Source organism: Chelonia mydas, chromosome 10, assembly GCF_015237465.2.
Source record: "Chelonia mydas isolate rCheMyd1 chromosome 10, rCheMyd1.pri.v2, whole genome shotgun sequence".
NCBI classification, from domain to species: domain Eukaryota; kingdom Metazoa; phylum Chordata; order Testudines; family Cheloniidae; genus Chelonia; species Chelonia mydas.
This window is the reverse complement of record NC_051250.2, coordinates 18,347,104-18,359,717: the sequence shown is the minus strand read 5'-3', so window position 1 is coordinate 18,359,717 and position 12,614 is coordinate 18,347,104. Positions and strand designations below refer to the sequence as shown.

Genomic DNA, 12,614 nt, shown 5'->3' with positions numbered 1-12,614 from the left:
AGAAGCATATCCTGACTTCTGTCCAGGAGATCTTCAGATTCTCTTATGCAACGCAGGGTCAATACCTGTTGCTCCAGACCTTCAACCTTCTCTTCTCTTGGGGGAGAGGAGAAAAGCATGGAACCTACCATGGAACAGAATAGACGCAAATGATAATCCCTAGAGGTCAGGAAGCCTGGGAGATGGGAGAAGCAGAGCAGCACTGACTTTTTCGAGTTCAATCACTGCTACTGTATTGTTTGATCCTGTTTGGGCCAACATCCTATAGGCCTTGTATGTCAGACAGGGAGGAAACAATGAAAGTAATATCTCTGAAACTGGAAATGCCCTCACATCATGAGCACTTACACACCGTGACATCTCTCTTGATGAGGAAAAAAATTCAAAGGTATTGCTGGGATATGCAGTTTTGGGTCCACTCTACATTCAGAGGGCTTTGCTGAGGCTTAGAACTATAGATGGTGCTAAGCCCCTGACCGGGGGGCTGCTATGGGGACTGCAGGTTCAGGGCAGGAACAGGCTGGAAATCGCTTCCTCCCCTCCCCGCCACTCCAGAGCTTAGCTGATGGTTGGAGAGGCTTCCCCTTGTCAGCACTGTGCGGAGCTTTGGCACATGCAGGGCTCGGCTCCTCCTGGCCAGTGTCCTGGGCCAGATGGTCTTGGGCTTTCCCAGGATGCCGGCCCAGCCAGAGGCAGTGGGGGAAGGAAGGAGCCTGCCGGCCAGGCTGTTGACGAGCTGAGTGCTCCGACTATGGGCTAGTTCTCCACACGGTGCTGGGAGCGGGATACGCCCCGCCTGGGGGGGATATGGAGGCGCAGCAGAGCTGAGGAGATGAAGGAGCAAATCAGGGAGAGGACCGGAAGGGGGGAGCATGTAAATGGATGATGGATGGGCAGCAGAGGTGACAGGTAACTGGCTGCTGCCTGGAGCCTGCCCACACTCATTAGCCGTCGCCAGCCAGAAACGGGACAGGGGGTGAGGCCCTGGTGGCCGAGAGCCAGCACGCAGTGGGGGCTGTGTTGACGAACCAGCAGGGAGAGCGTCTGGCCCCGTGCGCTGCATCTTCACCTGCCACCAGCCTTACACACCCGTCCTTACCGTCGGCCACTGAACCCCCTCACTCACTGCGGGTGGGCAGGCGGCTGGCGAGCAGGAATCGGCCAACAGCAGGACCTGCCAGTACTGAGGGGGGAGGGACACAGAAAATACAGGACAATTTACCCATTTTTAAGAAGTTGGAACACCTGCAGGAGAGCTTAAATATGGGACTGTCCCTTTAAAAACAGGATGTCTGGTCACCCTAACAAACAGAAGGTGGGGGAGGCAGAATAGCCACAGAATCAAAAGATTTGTTACAAATTATTCCCCCAGAGCCAGTCTGACTGCTAAAGTGTACTACTCTGAAGCTGTACTATTCTGCTATCTGACAGAACATAGTTAAGAGCCGTGTTCCCTCTAATTTTTCCCACACATGTGCGGAATAAATTTTGTTATGTGCACCGATATGGAGGTGATGTGTGACACATCACCTCCATATCGGTGCACATAACAAAATTCATGTGGGGCCAAGGGGTTCAGAGCATGGGAGGGGGCTCAGGGCTGGGGCACAGGGTTGGGGTGCAGGGGTGTGAGGGCTCTGACTGAGGGTGCAGGATCTGGGGTGGGGCAGAGGGTTGGGGGCAGGCTTTGGGGTGGGGCTGGGTATGAGGGATTTGGGGTGCAGGCTGCTCTGAGGCTATGGTGGGGAGAGAGGACTCCCCCCAGCTCTTTCTCCCCACAGTAGCATCTGGGCTGGGAGGGAGAGGCGCCCCTCCCCCATCCACGGCAGGTCCCGGCCGGATGGGTTCCCTGAGTGCCTGTGCAGCGCTTACAGGGAACTTAGGTTAAGACTATTACAAGATCCTGTACACCGTTTAATTAGGCCAAACAAGAAAATGATAATTAACCAGCAGTTCAAGCAAACAAGCAGCCCTCTCTCCCCCAGAAAAAAAACCTTCTTATTTTATGACAAAAAACTAAAAACTGGGTTTTGGAGTTGGGGCAATGAGAATTTCGTAACTTAACAAAAATGAACAATCCAGTATTCTGAGGTGGAAAACAAAACCCACCAACTCACCTGCACAGGAGCGGGATTGCTTTTAGCCACAGTACTTATGGGATTTGGAAACTTGCTCATCGCTGAAGTTAATAAAATAAAACAAAGAGCTGGCTGAGCAGAGTTGGTATGAAATGGTTATTGCCAGGCAACTCTAGGAGCTCAACCAATCAGACATATATTAGAGAGGGGCTCGTGACACAAAGGCTTATTTCAGATACATGCCATAAGGCTAAGAAACACCTATCATGCTTAGCTAGAGAAACCATGATGTTATGAAAGTGTGATCGTGAGGTGATGATAAGAACGTGATTGAAAGCTGATGTGTTTTATGCTTAATTTAGAGGCGGGAAAGTCTTTGTTTTTTTGTTTGTACCATCTGCCTCCCTGGAAACACAAGTAACAAGGCAGAAGATGCCAGACTGCTTTTATAACCAATGTATTCAAGCTGCAGAGGAGCAAAGAGCATAAAGGCCATATAAATCAAAAAAGCAATATCGCCGTGACTGAGGGCATGATAACCAGGCCAAGAGAATAATTCAATAGAAACAGAGAAAACTCCAGATGCTTCTTCAGTTCACAGCATTAAAGTTTAAATGCTGTGCACCTGCCAAGTGCATCCTTTTGCCCAAGGATGACATTGCCGTAGGCTCTGTTGAGGTGCTTAGAGTTTTGCCAAAAGCTCTCCACACAAGGACCAAGGAGAAATTGTGGAGTGGTTTATTCTTCTTACCTTCTCCTTGGTACTGAGTACACAGTCATCATGGGAGGTGCAGAGTCAAGCATTCAAAACATGTCTTTCTGCTACACAGGCCAGACCATTGGCTGGTGCAAACTGGCACAGTTCGGTTGTCTTCAGTACAGCTACGCCAATCTACTGTAGCGGAGGGTCTGGCCTGCAGTGTTCTTAAGAGGAACAGGAAACATAGCACAAATTGACATGTGCCTGTCAGAAGCATAGAAGATAGTGTGGCTGGCAGGAGGAGACAGAGTAATGTAGCCGCAGTAATCTCTGTAAGTAAAATCTAGTGAGTAAAGGAAATAACGCTTGATTTTAAAATTGTGTCCACATATTCACCATTTCCCAAACAGGCTCTTTCTTTCTCTCTTTTCTGTGGGATAAAAGGGACAGAGAGTGGAAGCTAATTTACTTTCAATCACTAGAGAGAAAACAAGCGTGGATGTGCGATACCAGGCTCAGCGGGACAAATTCAAACTTCTGCCTTCATAGCCGTCCCCCTGAGATGAGCATCTGAGTTCTGCTGGGCGGTTTGAAAGGTTTGCTTTCCTTATCTTGTTTCAGCAGCGTTTAGGTGCACCAGGCATAAAATAGCAAAGTGCATTAAAAGGCAACACAAATGTTTCTCTCTTTTAAACAAATAGATCAAACATCCAGGCTTCCACAAATACATATAAACAAGTTGCCGGCTATGTCAGGTCTCCAAGTGGGTCTGCTGGCATGTGAATCAAAAAGAAAATCGATTCTGAGGGGGAAGGGAGAGGGGTTAATTCTGTGTAGTGAAATACGATTTCATTCTTTTTATGTTTAAATTCTTGTATAGAATAATTAACTCTGGGCTGGATTCGTTGCACGGTCCCTGTTAGTAACCCGGGCAGCAGGGCCCCCGCAACAGAGAGTGTTCAGCAGATGGTTGTGGGACCAGGGAATGTACTCACAGCCTCTCCCGGGTGTGGGGCCTACAGGTGACTAACGCTGCCCTGGAAGTGAAAAGCACTAGCGGGGAAGGGATGTGAGCGAGGCAAATGCTGATTCAACACATCCTTGCTGCAACTTCTCCTGGCAGAATTGTAGCTACCACCACTGGCCCACCTGAAAGGAATCACTGCTAATACTCAGTAGGTGAAATCCTGACCTTATGGACCTCTTTTGCTTTTGTCTTCAGTGGGACCAAGATTTCACCCAATAAGTGTCTGAAGTCAATAGGATTCCTTCCACTGACCTGAATCCAGAGACATGAGGGACTCCAATGTACTATGTCACTGACTCCATTCTAAGGACATGAGGCTGCACGCTGGCTTACTCCAGGGCTGAAACTCATCCATGCTGTCAGAGATATTCAGCCAACACCACAGATTCCACAATAGTAATTCCCATTATTAAATTTTCTAGATGTATTAAATCTCTTTCCCCTCTTTGTAACTAAGCTCACAGAATAGCTTCACCAGACCTTCCAAGGGCTTTGAGAGATAAACTGAAATGTTTAACAGCTTTAATTTTCTATAGGTTTCTCTTTTGTAAACGATAGAATATTATGGCCTGCTCAGACAGGCAACATAGCCAGGGGATAAGATACTCTTCTACTACACAAGTGAACTGGGTTCTGGTTCCTGGCTTTGATACTGACCTGAGGCAAATCTTTGCTCCCCTTTCCCTGCCCGCTACTTGTGTACATAGATTATACATTCTTTGGAGTATCTCTTAGGGTGTATTTGTTCAGAGGCTAGCCCAATGGGGCCTCTAGGCACAACTGGAACAAAATTAAAACCCAGTGGCCCAAATTCATCCCTGGTGGAATCCCACTGAGTCAGTGGAGAAACTAGGGCCAAAGCTGGCCTATATTGTTTAAGAAAAAAAAAGTTCCTTCTCTAGCTAACTTATTGGAGGGAAAGTCTGACACCGTCTCACATAATCTTATCTCTGTCTTCCTATCTGGGGCATGAGTGGCACCTGGTTTCTAGTCATGGGGAAGGAGAAGGATGGATGTCTCACAAGACATGCTGCTAGAAATCTTGAGGGAGCAGAGGGGGCACAAAAGAGCAGAACAACCAGAAAGTAACGGATGCAGTCAGACTATCTGAAGCTATTTGGGATAACAGCATGGCAATCCTGGAGCCCATCTGGGGCAATCCTGGCACCCATCTGGGGCACATATACACTCAGACTCCAGACAGACAAAAAGGAGAGGTTTTTTCCCAGTTATTGGGGCAGGTGTTCTCCTTTCTGCATTGGGGATTGTCTATTCCATATTGGACATTTGACCTTCCCACTTCTCAGATCTTCTGTTCAGCTTGTGAAACTGTATTAATTGGGGATCTTACATGTGTATCCTTCTTGCAGTGTCACCGCTAGACAAGCACTTCTGCTATGCTTTAAGTGGAGGGACTAGCATAGAATTTATCCTGCATGTCCAACAAGGAAATGAAATTGACTAATCACCTGCAGGAGATTAATGGCACCCTCTCTATTACTTAAATGCAAAATCACTGCACAGGCCGTGCGCTGAAAGACAGATACGCTTGCTGCTTTAGTAGTGCAATAGCACCTCTAAACCCCAAACCATGATATTGTTCTGTGGGCTGATTCAATTCCATCACACTGTAAACAGTTTCCTCCTTAGTGCTTAAAGACATCCTGCAATTGCTCTGCAGCAGGATTACTAGGGCCAGATTATGGCAATCCAGGGCCCTAGGTGCAGCACCGCATAGGGCCCTCTGTGGCTCTGCCTTTACAGCCCCGCCCTGTGCTATGGCCTTTCCCCCGCACCTGGAAGAATAATGGCACTGCAGGCCCTTTCCACCCCAGCAGCAACAGAAGCTATCTGCTCTTAAAAACAGCAGGTATGGCAGACAGGGGCCCCTCCCCTCCACAGAGAGGCTGGGATGACAACAGGAGGACCCTGACTAGGGTTGCCAATTTTCTAATCACACAAAACCGAACACCCTTGCCCCGCCCCCTGCCCTGCCCCTTCTCTGAGGCCCTGCCCTGTTCACTCCATCTCCCCTCCCCCTGTCGCTCGCTTTCCCCCGCCCTCACTCACGCGCTCATTTTCACTGGGTTAGGGAAGGGCGTTGGGATGCAGGAGGGGGTGAGGGTTCCGGCTGGGAGTGCGGGCTCCATGGTGGGGCCAGAAATGAGGAGTTCAAGGTACAAGAGGTGGTGAGGTCTCCAGCTGGAGATGTGGACTCTGGGGTGGGGCAGGGGATCAGGGGTTCAGGGTGCAGGAGGGGGCTCCAGGCTGGGGCAGACGGTTGGGGTGCAGGAGGGGATTTGGGGTGCAGGCTCCAGGCAGTACTTACGTCAGGCAGCTCCCTGGAAGCAGCAACATGTCCCTCGGCTCCTAGGCCAATGAGAGCTGTGGAGCTGGCAGTCGGGGTGGGGGCAGCGTGTGGAGCTCCCCTGGCCATCCCTGTGCCTAGGAGCCAAGGGACATGTTGCCGCTTTCGGGGAGCCACGTGGAGCTGAGTAGGGAACCTGCCAGCCCCACGCCAACCAGACTTTTAATGGCCTGGTCAGCAATGCTAACTAGAGTTGCCAGGGTCCCTTTTTGACCCGGTGTTCCAGTCGAAAACTAGACACCTGGCAACCCTAGGACCCTCAGTATTTAGCCAGTGTGGGTGGGTGGGCTGGGTCAACTGCACTCTTTTCCTCCTGCCACACAGAGTCTTCTTTGGGGGGTTGTTGGAAGCCCCCCCACCAAAGCAGAGGGCTTTTGAGTTAACACCCTCCTGAGATGCATGAGGCAGTTCAACTACACTCGGAGCTATTGTTTCAGGCTCTCTGCAGACTCAGGCAAATGTGTTTCAATCTTCTCATGTTTTCAATCTTCTCTTCACAACCTTGGGGGCTAGAATTTTCTTTTAAATGAAAGTTGAGATTCTGCCTTCATCGTATGTCTCCAAAATTTAGGGGCCTAAGGCTTACGGCAGCCTCTGAAAGTGTTTATGAAATTCTCTAGAGAAAGCTCTCTTTTCTTCTTCTATTTGGATCAGGGCCACTAATTTCACATCGTTAGTTTAATGGTGATTGTATATCAACATAATTGAGGCACTGTCACTTTAATAGTTAAGGTTATTGGGACTGCAACTTAATTGATACATTGTCACTTTAACTTCCTTTTCATTTGTGGTGTTTATTAGAGTGAAGGGAAATTTAAACAGAGTAATTGAAGCATTTGAATAATTAACTGAAGTAGGATTTTGGCATAAATACACCTGCTGATATTTTGTAAGAAGAGTTTCTCAGTGAAGGACTTATTTAAATGCAAACTACTCGATGTCTCAGAAGAATACTTTGTTTGGTGCAGTGAGGGCATTACATATCATAGCATGTCCCCACCATACCATAATTCATCTTCAAGAAAGGAGGCCTCAGTAGAGATTTCATGGGCCAAAACCACCCCTGGGTCCAATCTCATGCTCAATCTTATATTTTAAAAATAAGATGCTAGGAACATGTGGGAACCGAAGAGCAGCAATAGAGAGATCTGCTTAGGCTATCGACTATATTGGCTGATATATCCCTGCAATAGGTATAGCAGGTACAGCCCCTACTTGCCCCACAACTGACCACCTCTATTTCTTGCTTTCATCCCCATCCCCATCCCCATCTACAGCAGGTGCAGAGAAAGCAGAGTGACCACAGCATCTGAGTTCATCAAGAAAAAAGGAGGCAGATCTGAGCATTATCCATACACTGATGATACTGCACCTTATGATGCCTCACAATCACATATAGAGGTCATGCATGGACATTGCACAGAAGGTGTGACACAATCAGAACGGACAGCTTCTTTCCTTATTTGCAATCTGAGCTGTAGAAAAATGGCTAAGCCCATCAGTAAGAGAAACATGAGCAAGCCGCCTTTGATATACAAACATACAGGCCCTACCTCATGCTGTCAACCAAAATAACAACATATACCGTAGAGATGAATTGAGGAACATTACAAAAACCTATTACAAAGAAGGGCTCAAAAGCTACACGTGAGCTCAAATGTTATTTAGTTTGTGTTCCTCTTTGGGGGCTGTGAAAAGAGGAAGGGAACTGAGAAGTGGAAAAAAGCAATGGCAAAAAATAAGATTAATACAGAGTAGAGGAGAAAAGCAAATACAGAGTGAAAAAAAGAGAGGCAAAAAACAAATGAAAAAAGTCAGTGTTGTGTATATACACAAAACACACCGTTTACTTGATATATATACACAAACATAGTAACAGTGTCTCCAAATACTGCAAAAACAGTAACTCAGCTTGTACTACTTACTATCTGCTATTCACAAACCTTCATGGCTGTTTGCACAAATGCTTGGGAAATGGCTGTTCTTTATATAAATACCTGCATCGCAGGTGCACAAAGAGCATGAGCCAGAGCATTCGCCATTCAGTGTTGTTTATTCTCCTGTTTTAAAAAAAATGTCAGTCATCCATTCATGGAGCAGCTACAATAGCATGTGACTTGGGAGATGATCAATCACATGCCACCACTCGCAAATAGTCCAAGTGAACAGCTTGCAGACCTCTCACAGGTTGAAACGGGTTCAGGGAAATTATGCAGTGAGAGCTTACAAACAAAGCTATTTGTAGGATAGGTTTATGAGTGATTCACATACGGGAGGAAAAGGGCTAAATTCATAAGATGATTTATTTGCAATGAATAATTCAACAAACTCTTAATATTAAAGCACCTAGTACACTCTTGACACTGTGCTGAAAATAAGATAGATCATAGATATAGACTGGCACGAACGGTTCTATTTTGGTAGATTCTTCCATTCCCAATACATAACATAAGGTTCCACTTAGCTAGAAAAACACGAGTTTTTAAAAAGCTGAATCTCCTACTGGGGATAGAAAGATGTTCAATCTATAGGGGGAAACTATGAGATCACAATAATTTTGCAAAACATTAAAAAAGAAGGTATAGGAGGTTCACAAAATCTCAGCCTGTCCGAGGTTCATTCATTCCTAATTTACAATGAAAAAAGAACCAGGAGGATGCACTTAACCAGCATGTTCAATCAGGTTTAAAACTTAAAAAAAAATGCTATAGAACCTTAGATTTTCAGTGCATCAACCATAATGATTTTTCCATTATACGTGTGGCAAACAGAGGGAGCAACACATACAGCCCAACATTCTTCAGAGAAGGGTCACATAGGGGATACAGATAACTCTTTACACCAAGGAACATTAAAATGACAGTGACACACACACCCTTCTGTAGTGATCACTGTTATTGGCTGCTTAAGGGATAGTTTAAGAAATGATCTGTGAACTTAATTTTTAATTAAGCCAGGAGCCCTAAGGGCCTTTTGAGTTGAAGCAGGGGGGGCAAAAATCAATTGTTGGTGAGGGAGAGGTCTTGTAGAATCTAATAGGCTTGAGTAATGTACGAAGAAGCTTTTAAGATCAGTCACCCAGTCCAACTGAGGAAAGTCTAAAACCCAATTTCAGATCACTAAAACTCTGTAAAGTGGAACAGATAGTCACTATAGCTCAGGTCTGTGGAAAACGACTGTGTTCAGCTCTGATACTGATATTATTCAGAGAATAGATAGTCCACTCTAATGTGGAGAACTTTACAGGGAAACACTTACATTCTGCTCCTACGAACTTCAAAGGGAGCTATCCCCACGTGAGCTGACAGTTGCAGGAATTCCAACTGACTGTGGTAGAGCTAGTTCAACTTGGCCAGGAAGCTGTGAATGAATAAATAAATGTTAACCATCAAAATCTTCTAAATGGGGAAGAGGGGGAGAAGCAACTTTAAACTAAAGGGCAAAATTCTCTGCACTGATGTATACTGCAGATCTGTCTTGCATAAATATGGATAGAAAAGACATACTGCATCACTGATTTCATCTTCCTCACATATGGAAATTCCAGTAGACTTCATTCTAATCCATCAGCTGGTCTTCTGAGTTCTCTGTTGATTTCTGCTGGTTAATGTTTGGTTTTAACCGGACCAATTGTTTCATGAACCAGTAACCCCAGGAACCCACAGACCATTACTTTGCTTAAAAATCTAGTTGGCCAACAGAGCAATAAAGATCTATTGATTTTTCTGGCTCCTGAGGCTACTGATCCTCCAGCAGATGCCAACAAAGATGAATAGAAATCAACAAAGCAGATGAAGAATTCCACTGGAGTCAACTGGACTTCCCATAAGATATGACTGTTCATTACCATTGCTGCTACTGCATTTTGGGGATTGCGGGAATTTCTTGCAAAATTGACTCAAAATGAAAAAGTAACAAACCAATAGATCTTCAGTATTATCCAGATGAAATCACAGGTTACTCATATGTTTTTTAAAGATGCTAATAAATAAAAGAAGAAATCACAGAATCATAGACATGTAGGGCTGGAAGAGACCTCAAGGGGTCCTCTAGTTCAGCTCCCTGAACTAGATCCCTGAGGCAGGACCAAATATATCTAGACCATACCTGACAGGTGTTTGCCCAACCTGGTCTTAAAACCTCTAGTGATGGGGATTCCACAACCTCCCTTGGAAGCCTGTTCCAGTGCTTAACTATTTTTATAGTTAGACAGCTTTTCCTAATATCTCACTTAAATCTCCCTTGCTGCAGATGAAGCTCATTACTTTTTGTCCTACTTGCAGTAGTCACAGAGAGCAATTGATCACCATCCCCTTTAGAACAGCCCTTAACATATCTGAAGACTTATCAGTTCTTCTCCTCAGTCTTCTTTTTCTCAAGATTGAACAGGGCCAGTGTTTTTTTTAACCTTTCCTCGTAGGTCTGGCTTTCTAAATCTTTTATGATTTTTCTAGCTCTTCTCTGGACTCCCTCCCATTTGTCCACCTCTTTCCTGCAGTGTGGCACCTGGAATTGGACACAGTACTTCAGCTGAGGCCTCACCAGTGCTGATTAGAGTGATTACTTCCCCACTAAGAAAAGGGCTTATATTTTCCTTCATCTTTCTCTTGCTCCTAATGGATTTATAGAACTTCCTCCACTTTCTGAACCAAAACATTGTCCCCAGTGCATTCCAAGAACTTACTGTATATTTTGTGTTTTGCCATATAATTACCCAGGTATCTGTTGGAAAAGTAAAAGTCCCATATTACTACCAGATCCAGTGGTTTGGATATTTCTGTTATTTGCTTTAGAAATTCTTCATCCACCTCATGATTTGGTGGTCTATATTAGGTTCCTACCATGACATCACCCCTGTTTTTTCCCCTTTTATCTTTATCCAGAAACTTTCAACTAATCTTCCTCTTGCCTCCTTCTGGACATCAGAACCAGTGTATATATTTCTGATGTATAATGCAACACCACCTTCCTTTTTTTTCTTTTTTTCCCCTGCCTGTCCTTCCTGAACAAGCTATATTCCCCTGAGTGAGCTTTCCAATTCCTCATGTAATTTTAGATAAATATTTAAACTACTTATTTGGTTACATGGACTATAGGACCAAAGCTGTCCTTGAAGGCATGTGATTTTACATGCATATTACCTACAAGAAAGCTGGGTGGGGAAAAGTGTGAGAAATGGGAGATGAATGGTCTTGTATTAACAAATCTTCCTTTCTAAGAAACAATTCATTTATCAAAGCAGTGTACTTCCACCAACTGTCAAAACACTCGGTCTAATTATATGTGATGAACAATGAACTAGAAGTGCAGGAAAGAACTGTAGCTCTGATAAGATTGGCGGGGGATCTTTACTATACTTGTATTTAGACCACAAATCCAAATGTATTAATAATTTTTAATAATGCAAGATAGTTGAGTTTTATTTGTCTACAGCCTATTAATTTTGTATTGTGATTAACCAATTTAAATGATTTGATTTTTAAACATTTACATAAAGTACCATTCCTATCTCATTAACCTAAGTCATGAAAATGCTTTGAAGTGGGGTTTTGGTTTGTTTTGGTTACATTTTGAAGAATAATCTGAAGCCCTTCTTTTGAATGAAGATAAAGCATACACAGAAGTTGTTAAAATGCAACAGTGCTGGTGGGCTGGGATGCCCACTTTCACACTGTTATTTATTTTAAATCTATTTTGCTAAGAGATGTACTAACTTCTAGTATGAATGTGGCATAGGTACATTTCTTGCTCACCATTCACTCTTGAAGCAAGATAACCTTTGGGACTCATTCTGCCAAACTTACTAAAGTTGAGTAGTACCTTACTCTGCAATGGTTTCAATGGGATGATCCAGGGAGTAAAATACTATTCAGCATGAGTGAGGGTGGGAGAATCAGGCCCACAATAAACACACATTATGTGGGGAAATGTGCAGCTGCAACTTAGGCTTTGTCTACACTACACAGCTTTTAGTGACATGGCTCTGTCCCTAGAAGTTGGGCAGTGTAAACGCTGTTTGTCGGCACTTTTACCAACAAAACACTTCCACCCCCTATGAGCGGGGTTTGAGTTGTTGACAGGAGAGCACTCCTGCCAACAACATGGGCGTTCACACAGGCACTTGCCACGGCAATACTTTTGTCTTTCGGGGGAGGGGCTTTTTAAGCACTTGTGAACGACAAAAGTTTTGTCGTTCAGCTGGCAGTGTAGACAAAGCCTTAGGCTATGAGACTTTCATCTGTCACCTTAGGTGCCTGTATTTGCAGCTGATATCAAGAAAGTTGCTAGGTTTCATTAACACATTCCACAACATGAGGATAATGGTGGCGGTGGGGGAGGAAAATGGATGAGTGGGGGGACGATTCTATCACCAAGTGCAAGACTGTGCTCTGTGGAAGAAAGAATGATGCTTTTGATATATTAGTTAAATGTAGCTTTTAG

General features: G+C 44.8%; 1 long non-coding RNA gene across 1 annotated transcript; it reads left to right on the top strand.

The window, feature by feature from the left end:
* Positions 1-266: 266 nt before the first annotated feature.
* LOC122462063 lies at positions 267-8,365 on the top strand. The gene is made up of 3 exons (XR_006284403.1): positions 267-388; positions 3,261-3,374; positions 7,451-8,365. It is a non-coding gene; the product is annotated as an uncharacterized LOC122462063 (long non-coding RNA).
* Positions 8,366-12,614: the final 4,249 nt, after the last annotated feature.